The sequence below is a fragment of the Nicotiana tabacum genome, chromosome 15 (genome assembly GCF_000715075.1).
Source record: "Nicotiana tabacum cultivar K326 chromosome 15, ASM71507v2, whole genome shotgun sequence".
In the NCBI taxonomy this organism is placed as follows: domain Eukaryota; kingdom Viridiplantae; phylum Streptophyta; class Magnoliopsida; order Solanales; family Solanaceae; genus Nicotiana; species Nicotiana tabacum.
The window spans coordinates 109,122,822-109,136,089 of NC_134094.1; positions in this window are offsets into that span (position 1 = coordinate 109,122,822).

A 13,268-nucleotide genomic window follows, 5' to 3' on the forward strand; every position below is an offset into this window, starting at 1 on the left:
CTGGTTGATCTACACTAGTCTAAGAGGCTTAAGGCTGGGAAGAACTAGGTGCTTGGTTTTTGGCTTGGAGGAGTTTCAGCGTATCCTAAAGAATACCATCATTCTTCTCCTTTTCTCTTGCAAGCTCAGTTCTGAGAGCAGCTCTCTTTGTCTCCGCCTCAGGCAACCTTTTCTTCAGCCTCTCAATCTCAGCATCCTTAGCCCCACTTTCTTGCACCATGGCTCGCACCTTCCTATTCACTAGTACCTTCTTAGATGAACCAGGTTCTTTAGGAGTGACATGGACTTTATAGTCACAAGTAGGCAGCGTATTTGCCCCAAAATGATCATTGCTTGTACCAACCTCCCTTTCTTCTTTGGACTTTCAGTCACTCTCTTCAGTAGGTCTGCGAGGGTTTCCTGTTCAGATGAAACAGGTTCATCTATATTTTTCCCAAGTTGAACCAGCCCTTCAGTGGCTTCGCCAGACCCACTTCCCCCTATTTTCTTTACACTTTTCTCTACTCCAGCAGATTTTTCTCCCCAAATAACCATAGCACTTGTGTCTTTGGTTAAACTCACAGGAGTGGGTGAAGAATCAACCACTCTTTTACCCTTTCCCCTCACAACACTTCGAACACCCTTGCTCTCTTTTTCTTTTTCTTTTTCTTTTTCTTTTTCTTTTTTCATTTTTACCACTAATTCCTCCAGACTCTGTAGTTTCAACACCTGCTATAGACCCTACCAGCACAAACCTATTCTCTAAATTTGTATCAACTTTAGAAATTGTTTCAGGAGTAACTTTAGGGACAGAAGATACTTGTTCGGTTTCAGAAGAAACCATTTCTTCTCCTTCAGTAGCATATTTAAATGAGTCTTCAGATTTCCTTGGGTGGAGATGAAGGATTTTCAAGAGTATTAGCCATTTTTGTGCTTGGGTATGGGAGAGAAGAGAATTGGATTGTGTTTGGAAGATGAGAGAAGATGGAGAGTATTTAACGGTAGCTCATGATCCAAATATTATTATTTCAAATTATGCAGAGTGTAGAAAATATACCGAGTAATCTTGATGAACCGGGTTCTTCACTGAGAATTCTCTTGTGTAAGTCTAAAATTGTCAAAATAGAGAAAATATCATTAGAGATTAATGAGTCATTTTGGCACATGGCACAAGAGTATATTATTGAAAGTATGAGACTGAGCAAAAATTAATCTAATTATATACACAGTTTCAGATTTTCTAACCAAAACAACAATTTTTTTTATTTTTCAATTTTTTTTCGTTGTGAATTCTGAGTTGGTCTTTTTAGTTGATCTTAATCATCCCTAATTCTAACCTGTTCCTTTCAAAGTGATCTCTACTTAGGGATTTTGTGAAGATGTCATCTATTTGCTTGCCAGTAGCACAAAATTCCACAGTGATCAACCCTTTTTCATAGTTATCCCTCAAAAAGTGATGCCTAACATCTATGTGCTTAGTTCTCTTGTAATGAACCGGGTTCTTGGTCATACTAATTGCACTAGTAATATCACAAAAAATGGGGATACAACCAACATCAATTCCAAAATCCATTAATTGTTGTTTGATCCATAACAATTGCGCACAGCATGGGGCAGCAGCAACATACTCAGCTTCAGCAGTAGATAAGGCCATTGAATTTTGCTTTTTGGTGGCCCAAGACACAAGACATAAGCCAAGAAAGTGTACCATACCTGAGGTGCTCTTTTTATCCACGAGAAAACTTGCATAATCTGCATCAGCATATCCCACAAGATTGAAATTACTACCTTTTGGATACAAAAGACAAAGATCAATGGTGCCTTTTAGATATCTCAAAATTCTCTTGATAGTTGTCAAGTGAGACTCCTTCGGATTTTCCTGAAATCTTGCACAAAGGCCTACACTGAAAACAATGCCAGGTCTACTAGCAGTGAGATACAATAATGAGCCAATCATTCCCCTATACAACTTTTGATCAACAAATGAACCAGGTTCATCTATATCCAACTTTGTAGTTGTTGCAATAGGAGTGTCAATTTCTTTGGAATTTTCCATTTTAAACCTTTTAAGCAACTCTTTTACATACTTCTGCTGATGGATCATAGTTCCATTTGAATTTTATTTAATTTGTAAGCCTAAAAAGAAATTAAGCTCACCCATCATGCTCATTTCAAATTCACTCCCCATTAATTTAGCAAATTCTTTACTTAACTTATCAGTAGTTGCTCCAGAGATTATATCATCAACATATATTTGAACTACCAAGATATCTTTACCTTTTTCCTTCAAGAATAAAGTATTGTCAATTTTACCTCTCTTGTTGTCATGTTCAAGCAAAAACTTTGATAATCTTTCATACCATGCTTTTGGCGCCTGCTTGAGCCCATAAAGTGCTTTGTCAAGTTTGTACACATGATCAGGACTCTCCTTGCTTTCAAATCCTGGAGGTTGCTTGACAAACACTTCTTCCTTTATATAGCCATTGAGGAAGGCTCTCTTGACATCCATCTGGTGAAAGGTGAATTCCATATAAGCAGCAAAGGCTATGAGGAGCCTTATTGCTTCTAACCTTGCAGCTGGGGCAAAGTTTTCATCATAGTCTATGCCCTCCTCTTGACTATACCCTTGAACCACCAATCTTGCCTTGTTCCTTGTAACTGTTCCATCGTCATCAAGTTTGTTTCTGAAGAACCATTTTGTGCTAATTAGTGATCTGTCCAAGGGTCTTGGTACCAGATGCCAAACTGGACTCCATTCAAATTGGTTGAATTCATCTTGCATTGCATTTACCCAGTCTGCATCCTGCAAAGCCTCAGCAACATTTTTAGGTTCAATAAGAGATAAGAAAGCATTAAAAGCACAAAGATTCTTTAATGAAGATCTGGTTTTGAATCCAGAGGTTGGATCAGTAATTATGTTCTCAATGGGATGAGAACTTTGATACTTGTAAGGTTTCACAACCAATTGGTTTCCCCTTGACGTTCTTTCAATACTTTGTTGTTGTGGAACAAGTTCATCGACAGGTTCCATTGAGGTTTGGGGATCATTTCCTCTTTGCTCTATTCCCCCTGTCAAGTTGCCCTGGGTAGAAGGACCTATTCCATCACATGTTCCTTCTTCCAGTACTACTTTAGTCTGGGTTGTGGTTTCCTTTAAGTTTCTCACCAGCCCAATTGCTTCATCATCATGTTCCTGTCTCTCAGAAATAATGTTAGTTTCATCAAAAACCACATGAACACTTTCTTCAACATACATAGTTCTTTTGTTATAGACTTTATAAGCTTTACTATGTGAAGAATATCCCAAGATTACTCCATCATCACTTCTGGGATCAAACTTGCCTAGGGAGTCTTTACCATTGTTGTGCACAAAGCACTTGCATCCAAATGCCCTAAAATGGGATATATTTGGTTTTCTCCCTTTAAGTAACGCATAAGGATTTTTCTCAACAAGAGGTCTAGTCATGCACCTATTTATGATGTAGCATGCAGTATTTATAGCTTCTGCCCAGAAGCTATGGGGTAGTTTACTAGAAAGAAGCATAGTCCTAGCCATATCTTCAAGTGTCCTATTCTTTCTTTCAACCACTCCATTTTTTTGTGGAGTCCTAGGAGCAGAAAAATTATGATCTATGCCATGCTCATCACAAAATTCAGTAAATTTAGCATTTTCAAATTCAGTGCCATGATCAGACCTAATTGATGCAAGTTGATTACCTAGTTGTTTCTGAGTTTTTCTAACAAAAGAAGTGAACATGTCAAATGTTTCATCTTTAGATGTTAAAAACAATGTCCAAGTAAACCTAGAGTAATCATCAACACGCACCATCACATATCTTTTACCACTTCTGCTTAATGTTTTCATTGGACCACAAAGATCCATATGGACTAGTTCCATCGTCCTGGTGGTGCTTACCACTTTCTTGCATTTAAAAGAGGATCTTACTTGCTTCCCCCTTGCACAAGCCTCACAAACTTTGTCTTCCTTGAACTTGATGTTAGGTAGCCCTATCACCAGGTCCTTGGAGACTAATTTGTTGAGTTGACTCAGACTTTCATGTCCAAGTCTCTTGTGCCAGAGGAGGGGATCATTGTCTAACACACTTAAGAAAGTGAGTTCATTTTCTGACAGTGTGGACAGATCTACAATATATATATATATATATATATATATATATATATATATATATATATATTGTTCACGCTTTTTCCCTGCAAAACAATCTTGTCAGTGGTAAGATTAATCACAAAGCATTTTATAGAGGTGAATGCTACCAAGTTACCTCTATCACACAGTTGTGATACACTAATTAGACTGTATTTTAGGCTTTCTATCAAATAGACATTCTCAATCGAGTGAGAGTCAGTCTTACCTACCTTACCAACTCCAATGATCTCACCTTTCTTCCCATTTTCAAAGGAGACATTACCTTCTTTGAGGTCCTCAAGTGAAAGTAATTGGTTTTTGCTTCCTGTTATGTGCTTTGAGCAGCCACTATCCATGTACCATATTTGGCTGCTCCCCTTCACTTGGACTTGTAAAAGAAAATCAGGGGTTAGTCTTAGGAACCAAAACTAGTTTGGGTCCCTTTCTATAGGCAAAAGGATGAATCAAATTCTTTTTAGCCCAACCTGGCAGCCTATTTTTCCCTTGAACAAAATTTGTATTCTTTTGACTAGCCTTTTCTTTTGCAGTGCATTCACTTTTATAGTGACCAGTCTTACCACAGTTTGTGCAAATTTTATTCTCAGAAAGTGTGAGATATTTACTTTTGGGATCCCATTTAGGTGGCAGATTCCCAAAGCCAATTCCTCTTCTATTGCTACTGTGATATTCCTGTAGCCATGACAGTGCATCGGAGGACCTGTTCCATTTACAAGTTCTGTCTAGTTCTTGCTTGGCCTTTCCTAGATCCTCTGTCAAAATTCTTACATGCTCATCCTTTTTATACAACTCATCTTTTAGTTTACCTATATTTTCTTCTAGAGTGAGTTGTGTGCAATCAGATGTCTTCTTACTTGTTCCTAATTTCAATTTTAGGTTTTCAGATCTAAGTTCTAGGATATTTGATTCAAATGCATGAACCTGGTTCTTTAGTGCAGTATTTTCACTTACAGTCTCACTAACTCTAAGTTCCAGGTTCTTACACTTTGCTTTTAAAATCACACATTCCTTAGACGGCTGTTTCTTTTCATTGTTTATACCCTCAGATTCATCAATGAAATCTAAAAGTAACTCAGATAGCCTTTCTTTAGACAAAAACTTAATCTTGTCTTTTAGATGGATTATACTTACTTCAGATTCCTCATCGAATTCTCCAATTGCCATAAGTGCTTGTTTATCTTCATCTTTATCATTTGAGTCCTCATATGAGCTTTCTCCCCAAGCAGCAATCATAGCCTTTGTTGATCCTTTGTTCTTCTTGGGATGAACCTGTTCCTTCTTTCTGTTTCTTCGTTCAGCTCTTTCCTTCTTCCATTCAATTTTCCATTGAGGGCAGTTTTTGATGTGGTGATCAGTCTTTCCACACTTATAGCAGCCCTCATTGATCTGTTTTTTCAGGAACCCTTGGTTTGTTGTAGCCTCCATTTGTTGAAGAACCCTTTCCTTTCATTAGGTATTTCTTGAAGTCCTTTGTGATCATAGCCATTTCATCATCTTCTAGATCAGAACCTTCAGTGATTCTGAGTGCCAGGCTCATTTCCTTCTTGGGTACATCTATCTTCATGGTTTGCCTTCTAAATTCATAAGCAGTGAGATTTCCAATTAGCTCATCCAACCTAAGAGTGGCAATGTTCTTTGATTCCTGAATGGCAGTGATTTTGCTCTCCCAAGTAATTGGCAGAAACCTTGTCAGAATCTTCTCATCTCTATCTTCTTTAGAAATAATCCTTCCAAGAGACTTAAGTTCATTTGTCAGTGTGGTAAACCTTGTATACATCTCTTGGATGGTTTCCCCTTCCTTCATAGTGAAATTCTCATATTGAGAATATAGTAGTGTTCATTTGGACCTCTTCACTTGAGGTGTTCCTTCATGGGCCACTTGCAAAGTGTCCTAGATTTCCTTAGGAGTGGTACAACTTTGGATTCTACTGTACTCATCTGGACCGAGTCCACAAACAAGCTATTTTTTGGCATTAGCATTCTTCTCCCATTTCCTCAAGTTGTCAGCAGTACAGTCAGGTCTTGTGTTTGGCACCTCTTATCCTTCGGCATATATCTTCATGGTAGCCAGTGGACCATCTGTGACAATGTCCCGTAGCTCATAGTCTTCTCCTATGATGTGATCACTCATCCTGTTTTTCCACCAAGAGTAATATTGGTCGTTGAAGAGTGGTGGCCTAGCAGTGGATTGCCCTTCCTAGTTTCCAGGTGGTGCACTCATCTTGATCTTCTCCTAAGGTGTTAGCCTCTTCAAGGATAACCTGCTCTGATACTAATTGATATTTTAACTTCAATACCACACAAAAGGGGTGATTTGTGTGGTGTCCAATTTTTCACGTGCACAGATAATAGAAGGACCTGGTTCTTCTATGTGTTCCTTATTCTACTGTTGCGAAATAAAAAATACAGAAATTAAAGAACACAAGTATTTTACGTGGAAAACACCTGGCTCAAAAGGTGAAAAACACCACGACCTACTTTCCAGTAGGATTTTTCCAAACTCTCCATTAAATCACTGAGCCAAAAACTGCATTTACAAAATACTTTTGTAAACCTAGGATTAACTCTAATCCCGTTGTGGCAACCAACCTCTAACTGCTGTGACAACTTCAAGTTAACTCTAACTTGAATACTCTGAGTACCTATTACAATTACCTCTAGATAAAGCTAAAAGGTACAATATGAAAGCGCCTACTATAATTGAACTAGAATAAAAGACAGACACTTGGAACTGGTTCTTCTATCTGGTTCATGTAGCTTTAGGTTCGCATACTTAAATCACACACAAACTGCTTGCAAAATGCCTTGCTATTTTGCTCTCAATTCACGTTTAACTTCTGCTTTTGTGCGTCCCCTATAGAATGAGAACATTCTTCGATTTATAGAGTTAGTAGTGTAGAAAATAACTAGAGTTCTAATGCTACTCTTCCTTGGTGGAAGAGTGCTAGTTGATCTCAACCTCTAACTCTTTCCCTTATCTTGGATAGTGTTCTCGTTGATTAAGGAATCCTTCTCATTATTAATTATGCAACCTTTTTTTATCAGGAGATATTAATTCGACCAAGTTAAGCTTATCTCCTTCACGTGCATCCCACATGCTCGAATATGCCCGTGTCTATGCACACAAGGGATGGACCTGGTTCATGCCTGAATTTTCTTTATCAATATTCAAAACTAACCTTCACTTGGGCCAATAGAGGCTCACTCGGAAAACATGCATATCTCCACACGAATCTATAAACATACGGGGAATAAACTATCTTTCATTTAATGCACACTTTTACATATAATATATACTTAGTGAGCATTTGGAGATATTCATCTGGAAGTCCAATTATTTGCATGTAGGCCTCTCGCCATTTATACCCTATTCACATGTCCTGAAGTTCATTACATCTTCGACATTTTTCAAACATGAGGCATGAGCTGGGAAGAGCTTAATTATCTAATACATATCTTATGACCGTGGGCCTTTAAAAATACTACTTTTCTAATTATATATGGAGTCCATAAGCCTAGAAAACCATGCTTTTTTATACATCACTGTAATGGACTAAGAAGACAGTTTTCTGCGCGCGATCTCACCTCGAGGGCCTTACTTTATCATGTCACTGACGTACTGTAGTATTTATGCAAGTTTTCGTCTTTGCATCATATAGTGGACTATATATTGATTCTAGTTTGGACATGAGCGACCTGATCTAGTAGTATAAAAATTCTAGTGGTTGTGATTACGACTTAGTGGATCTGATCAAGTCTATTCAACCCCTCCTAAATCTTAAGATTGCACCATTTGGTATGCTTCTTTTTCCTCCTCACAACTGATCATATTCATAATCGTGTCTATTACTGTTCCAATCATAACTTATTTCTATAAGTCGTAAGGTGCTTGTTGCACCTTGGCTATTTTGCATATACTTGACCAATTGAACCTTATTCATTCTCGGGGTTCCAAAGTAGAAACTTGAGATACGAACCTTCCCAGTTGGCTCTTAACCTTTTCATTTACTGGCCTATCTTGTTTGATCAATTCCATGGTACTGTCATACAGGAGCGGATCTACCTTATGAGTTAGAGGTACTACGGCACCCGCTTGCTTCGCTAAAATTCTTACCATGTACATAATATCTCTATGAAGAAACGTATATATGGATAGAGTGATACTCAAAAGTTACAAAGTGGAAGCGGGTGCCATTGGTTCAACCTTCCCTTTGAAGGCTTTCTTTGGCCTTATGAATACAAGTTTGATTCCTACTGGAGCAGCTCCTTTGATTTTTCATTTTTTTCTACTTATTAAGATTTCCTCACCTCTTTTTCGGCTATTTCCTCCTTTTCTTTCTTTTATTATTTGCTAAGTCTCTCTTCTTCATTTTTTTAACTTTCATGACTCATTTTGTTTCAATCATTATACCTTACTTTATGAACAATTATTTTCTATAGGTAATTTGAATTGATTTTAATTAGCATATTTTTTATTTTATTTTTAATGAAACGATATTAATTTATATATTAGAATATAATTTGAGCAATATCTTCTATTGGGTTTTGAAAAAAAATTAAATGGCTTGATTGATAGTTGGTTTGAGTCGAATATAATATGTTGAATGTTGAAGGTTTTTCTTTGGAAATAATTGTCATATAACTCAACAATTAAGATGGAAAAATAAACAAAGAACAATACAAGTAAATTAATCTAGTCAAACAAAGAACATATAGTGTAGTTAAGCTACTCTTTAAGCAAATATTTATATTGGAGGCGCTCTTTCATGAAATATTATTTTTCTTTTACATTTTTATTTAGAATGTGTTTAAATTAAGCGTTCAAAATTTGAACTAAAATCGAACTTATTTGCTTTGTGAATGAAAGGCCTATTCAAATTAACCAAAAACTAAGCGAACCGACCCATTATTCCTAATATGTCTTTGTAGCTACTGACATATATGATGTCTATGCATAACATGGTGGCACCCCTTCGAATCCTGGATCCGCCTCTGCTGTCATAGTGACTACCCATGGCATTGCAAATAACACTTAACTAGAACTTTAACTCGAGAATTTTGTTTTTTACTTATCGATATTCCCACATCAATTTCACTATTATCAACTCCTCCCGAGTCCTGGTACAGTTCTTAATTCCAATATTAAATGATGTCGTCAACTATTCCTCTACAACTTGCCCTTCAAATTTAAGGGTTATCGTAACCTCCTTCTTGGCCACATGTATTTCATGTAGTTCTCATTTAGAGGTTTAGTGGACATCTCCTTAACTTAATTGTACCTCAAGCAGCCGAGCTTATTACTCATGTATTGAACCTTGCACTCTGTAATCACATCGAGTATACCAATCATTCATGAGATTAGCAGAAGTGGGAACTAAATTCTCACTTTAAGCTTTAATGCACGATCTAAGGTTCAAAGAAAGGAAATTTTTCTAATGTCTTGCAGCCACCTAAATATAAGTATGGTGCACAACATACCCATAAGTGAGGCTCTTCTAGACATCGCTCATGACTTCCTAGGATTTCCTTGTCACGACCCAATTTCACCTATAGGTCGTGATGGCGCCCAACACTACAGCTAGGCAAGCCAACTAAAAATCAAACATACATTCGTTAAACTTTTATTCCAAGAAGATAATAAAATACCAATTTCTACCAATGTGTATGCCAAGACCCGATGTCATAAGTGCATGAGCATCTAGTAGATTATACAAAACTCCAAATACTGTCTGAAATAAAATAGACAGAATATAAATATAAGAAGAGACACTGGTAGCTGCAGAACTGCTCAGAAAGGCAGCTCACCATTATGCCTCGGGATGTCGTGGGTATGTGATGATAGGTCCTCCACTAGTACTTGTCTCAGATCCTGCACAAAAAGTGCAGCAAGTGTAGTATGAGTACGTAAACAACGTGTACCCAGTAAGTATCAAGCCTAATCTCGAAGTGGTAGAGACGAGATGGCCGACTTTGACACTCACTATAGGTCAATAATAATTGAAATAAAACTAGGATATTTAAATCAACATGATTTACAGAATTTACAATAATTTATTTAATCAGCGAAAATAATCAAATTCCTTCAAATGTAACAATTCTCAATATATTAATTAAATTCTTTCAATTCAAATAAATTCCAATTTATCAATTAAATCTCATTTACATGAGTAACAATTAATTCCTAAACAAGCAAGAATAATAATTCATAAAATTCCAAGGATTTTTCAATTTATTAATTAGCTTCACAAGCTGAAATAAATTATTAAAGTATCGTGTAATTATTACTATTAAGCACCATTTCTGCCGAGGACGTCCGGCCCGATCCAGATTGTCGTGTACACTGCCGAGGGACATGCGGCGCGATCCATAGATGCATCTATCCTGCTGAGGTGTTCGGCCCGCTCCACAAGAAAGGAGGACATTTTTCTTATGTGCCTCCGGAAGGAGAGTATATTTATTATAAGATGAATTTGGGAGGAGAACAATTTCTTTTAATAATTAATTGATTTAAACAGACAATCAAGCCTATGAGATTTCCATCATTTAATATCTTTATCTAACAATTCACAATATATTCATATAGATATCAATTAATATAAATAAATCAAAGAATACAATTTATACAAGTAAGGCATGCTTTGAGTCCTAAACTACCCGGACTTTAGCCTTAATAGTATCTACGCACGGACTCTCGTCACCTTGTGCGTACGTAGCCCCCCACAATTAGCAATAATTATTTAATTTTAATCACCTATGAGGTAATTTCCCCCTCACAAGATTAGACAAGAGACTTACCTCGTCTTGCTCCAATTTAATCCACAATTTTGCCTTTTCCACGATTATCCAACTATGTCTTGCTCGAATCTAGCCAAAATAATTCGATACAATCACTAAAAATTATAGGAAATAAATTCTATAAGGAAATACTACATTTTTAATAAAAATCCCGAAATTAATTAAAATTTCGTCCGCGGGGCCCACATCTCGGAATCCAGCGAAAGTTATGAAATCCGACAACCCATTCAATTAAGAGTCCAACCATACCAGTTTCACTCAATTCCGACTCTGAATCGATACCGAAATCTCAAAATTTCGTTTCTATGAGATTTCTAAACATTTCTAAATCTCAAAACACTAATTAAATTGTGAAAAATAATGATACACTTGTATATGTAGACCAAATACGAGTTAGAATCACTTACCCCAATGTTTTTCCCTTGAAAATATGCCAAAGGTCGTCTCTGCTCAAGCTCAAGTTCGTCAAAAATGGAAAATGGGACGAATGCCCTCTTTTTATAAAACTGCCCAGCAGCCTTCGGAACTGGTCCTTGAACTGGGCCTCGATCGCGGCATCGAACATGTGCCTTCGATCAGGGCATCGAGGTTGTGCCTTCGATCAGGGCATCGAGCTTGGGTCTCGATCCTAGCCCTCGAGCCATACCTTCGATCATGCCCTCGAGCCTTGCCTTCGATCACGGCTTCGATCACAGGCTCGAGCCTGGACCTCGGTCTTGGCCTCGATCAGGGTATCGAGGTTGGGCCTTCGATCATAGCCTCAATCATGGCATCGAGCTTGAGCCTTCGATCGTGATCCTCGATCTTCGATCTCGATCCTGGCCCTCGAGCTGGACCTTCGATCATGGCCCTCGAGTTGGACCTTCGATAATGGCTTCGATACACTAGCTCGAGCTTGTACCTCGTCAACCCTGGGCTCGATACCTAGGCTCGATATCTGGGCTCGATCACAGCCCAGAATGTCCAACAGAAGAGGAAAAATTGCAGCAGCTTTTTAACTCAAATTTTTCATCCTTTAACCATCCGAAATTCACCCGAAGCCCTAGGGACCTCAACCAAATATACCAACAAGTCCTAAAATATCATACGAACTTAGTCGAACCTCTAAATCACATCAAACAACGCTAAAACCATGAATCATACCCCAATTCAAGCTTAATGAAACTAAGAGTTTTCAACTTCTACATTCAATGTCGGAACCTATCAAATCAACTCCGATTGACCTCAAATTTTACACACAAGTCATAAATTACATAACGGAGCTATGAAAATTTTCGTAACTGGATTCTGACTCCGGTATCAAAAATTCAACTCATCGGTCAAACTTCCAAACTTTAAATTCCTATTTTAGCCATTTCAAACCTAATTTCACTACGGACTTCCAAATAAAATTCCGATCACGCTCCTAAGTCCAAAATCACCATACGGAGCTGTTGGAATCATCAAAATTCTTTTCCGGGGTCGTTTTCTAAAAATGTTGACCGAAGTCAAATTTAGCACTTTAAGGCCAACTTAAGGAACCAAATGTTCCGGTTTCACCCCAAACACTTCCAAATCCCAAACCAACCATCCCCGCAAGTCATAAATCATTATAAGCACCTACGGGAAGTTGTATTTTCGGGAACGGGGTTTTAAAAGTTAAAATGACCGGTTGGGTCATTACATTCTCCACCTCTTAAACAAACGTTCGTCCTCGAACGGGTTTAGAATTATACCTGAAGTGCTGAATAAGTCTGGATATCTGCTCCGCATATTTTCCTCTGCCTCCCAAGTCGCTTCCTCGATTGATTGACCTCTCCACTGGACTTTTACTGTAGAAATCCTCTTGGACCTCAACTGGCGAACCTGTTTATCAACAATGGCAATTGGCTCATCTTCATAACCCAAGCTATTATCTAGTTGAACTGTGCTGAAGTCTAACACATGTGATAGGTCGGCATAATACTTCCGGAGCATAGATACGTGAAAAATCGGATGAACTCCCGATAGGCTGGGAGGCAATGCAAGCTTATAAGCAATCTCCCCAACTCGTTTCAATACCTCAAATGGGCCTATAAACCTTGGGCTCAACTTGCCCTTCTTCCCGAATCTCAAAATTCCCTTCATCGGCAAAACCTTCAAGAGAACTTTTTCACCTACCATAAATGATATATCACGCGCTTTCTGATCCACGTAACTCTTTTGTCTGGACTGTGCTGTACGAAGTCGCTCCTGAATCAACTTTACCTTTTTCAAGGCATTCCTTACCAAATTAGTACCATATAACTTAGCCTCACCTGGCTCAAACCATCTGATAGGTGAACGACATCGCCGACCATATAAAACCTCA